Source organism: Crocuta crocuta, unplaced genomic scaffold (assembly GCF_008692635.1).
Source record: "Crocuta crocuta isolate KB4526 unplaced genomic scaffold, BGI_CrCroc_1.0 scaffold31, whole genome shotgun sequence".
NCBI classification, from domain to species: Eukaryota; Metazoa; Chordata; class Mammalia; order Carnivora; family Hyaenidae; genus Crocuta; species Crocuta crocuta.
In genome coordinates, this window is record NW_027528362.1 from 14,415,941 (window position 1) to 14,418,604 (window position 2,664).

Below are 2,664 nucleotides of genomic sequence, written 5' to 3' on the forward strand. Positions count from 1 at the left end.
CCGCCCGCCCGCCCTCACCCCTGGCCAGTCTCTGAACGGAAGGGACTGCGCTGCGTTAATGCCAATCCTTCCTGTCCTGCTCTGAGAGTAGTTTTCACCGGACGGGGCGAGCAAGGTGCCACCACCAAGGGACAGCGTGACAGGGACGGCCACCGGGGGCGGGGCCGGAGCCAGGCAGGCCTCCTGGGATGCAGGGAACGCCGCTCCTCGCTCTGCACCTGGAGCGCTCTCGGCCTTGCCCCAGCTGGGCTCTGCCGCAACGGCCCACTGGGCGGGGGCATCCCCGGTGTCCCTGTGGGCTGTGTCCGTAGGCGAGGAGCTTGGCATCTGCGTGTGTGCGTCACGCGTGAACATTTCCCGCAGACGGGGGTCTTGGACACACCCCAGACCCGGCGGGCTGAGCCGCAGCCCCAGCACCGGACACTTGCCTGTGTGAACAGTCGGCCATTTGACCCTGGCCGGGGGTCGTTGCGTCCTGGTGTGGTGGCCTTACCAGTGTCTCTGCTTTAGAAACTTGATTTTTGTCACTTGCCTTGTTTCTGACTGTTGGTGAGGGGCTGCAGCCTGACTCCCCCAGTGGTCTCCCCGTGACAGCGTGGTCCTGGGCTCCCCTGGGACGGACTCCCCGTGACAGCGTGGCCCCGGGCTCTGGGTGCTGCCTGTCAGCAGGTGCACCCGCCCAGAAGGGCACTCGGGAGGCGGGGGCTCCTCCTTGGGTGAGGGCCCAGTTACGGTGCAGACACCATGCAGCACCGACTTTTGTGGCTGGAAGGTTATCCAGTCTCCGTGCTCAGTGGGGTCCCGTGGCGGCTCAGACTCCCAGGGTGCTCGTGCCCTGAGCTCTGGGGTCCCTGCCGGGGCCTGAGGGGAGGGGGGAGGGGACGGGCGTGCGGGTGACAAGCTGACCGATTCCTAATGGAACCGCATTGCCGGAGTCCCACCCCAGCCAGTCCAGGGTCCCTGAAGGATGGACGGTGGCTGTGAGGCTTTCAACAATGTTATGACCCTGTTCTTAGGTACTGAACTGTCAGCAACCTACAGAACGTTCTTACAGCAAGGTTGGGTAAATCTTGCAACTAAGGGAATAACAGAATATTCTTTAAGTGAAAATAGGATAACGCATACAAAGCTTGAGTCAGTGGCATTAAGACTGAGACAGAGGTTCATGAGTCGTTCGGTGAGGCTTTGATCCGGTCGAGGCTGCAGCAGGCTCTTTCCCAAGGTGGGATCAGTGATAGCAGAGGGAGATCCTGGGTTCTCTTCTCACGGCAGCGACTGTGCAAACGCTGCCATTTCCTCGCTGTGGCCGTGTCACCCAGCGAGGCCGGGGTGGCTCCCAGCACCGCGTGTCCTGGGGGGGCTGGACTAGGGCTGCCGCTCACCAGCCCGGCTGTTCACGGCCGCGCAGCACAAGCCGTGGGCCAGGCAGGGAAGCACGTGGCTGCGAAGCGTTGTGTTTGTGTGTTTGTCTGAATGTCCTTGCCTGAGGCGCGGGAAGGTGTGCTTGTCCTGGGGAGCGGCTCCCCATCGCCACCGCGGTGCCCGTCGGCGCGGCCTGTCTGCTGGCAGGGGCAGCTTTCCTGGTTTGGGGACGTTGTTGCCACAGCGTTTACCTTTCAAGGAGTTCTCTCTATCCTGACCCGTTAGCCGTATCTTTAATGATGCCAACGACCTTTTGGGTGTCAGCCCTGGATGGGTGTCAGTCCTGGACGGGGTCAGACTTGGACGGGGTTCAGCCCTGGACAGGTCAGCCCTGGACGGGGTCAGCCCTGGACAGGGGTCAGCCCTGGACGGGGTTCAGCCCTGGACGGGGTCAGCCCTGGACGGGGTCAGCCCTGGACGGGGTTCAGCCTTGGATGGGGATCAGCCTTGGACAAAGTCAGCCCTGGATGGGTGTCAGCCCTGGACGGGGTCAGCCTTGGATGGGGATCAGCCTTGGACAAAGTCAGCCCTGGATGGGTGTCAGCCCTGGATGGGTGTCAGCTCTGGACAGGGTCAGCCTTGGATGGGTGTCAGCCCTGGATGGGTGTCAGCCCTAGACGGGGTCAGCCTTGGATAGGGGTCAGCCTTGGATGAGGTCAGCCCTGGATGGGTGTCAGCCCTGGACGGGTAGCCTTAGATGGGGTTCAGCCCTGGACGGGGTCAGCCTTGGACAGGGTCAGCCTTGGATGGGGTTTAGCCCTGGACGGGGTCAGCCCTGGATGGGGATCAGCCTTGGACAAGGTCAGCCCTGGATGGGTGTCAGCCCTGGACGGGGTCAGCCCTGGATGGGGGTCAGCCCTGGACGGGGTCAGCCCTGGATGGGGGTCAGCCCTGGACGGGGTCAGCCCTGGATGGGGGTCAGCCCTGGACGGGGTCAGCCCTGGATGGGGGTCAGNTCGCACAGGCTGCTTGGCAGGAACTGTCTGTCCCATTCACTCTCCCCGGGTCTGTGTCCGTGTGCTTCTCCGAGGCCGAGCTCACCCGGCCGTTTGGAAGGGAAGCGCCTCCTGGGAGAATCTTCCTGGCACTGTGCGGGTGGGCCTGGGAGAAAGGGCTGAGTGTGACTAAAGCCACCGGAAGTGGGGACAGGGGTGCCTGGAGCGGCTGGTCGGGCGTCCCTAGAGCCAAGGGTCAGGCCGGTGGCCCTGCCCGCTGCCTGCCCCGGAGGCCCTGGTCCCCCCC

General features: G+C 63.9%; 1 protein-coding gene across 1 annotated transcript in view; it reads left to right on the plus strand.

The window, feature by feature from the left end:
- Positions 1-2,664, plus strand: part of MCF2L (MCF.2 cell line derived transforming sequence like) — a 102,603-nt gene that overhangs the window by 744 nt on the left and 99,195 nt on the right. The gene's annotated exons all lie outside the window — the stretch shown is intronic.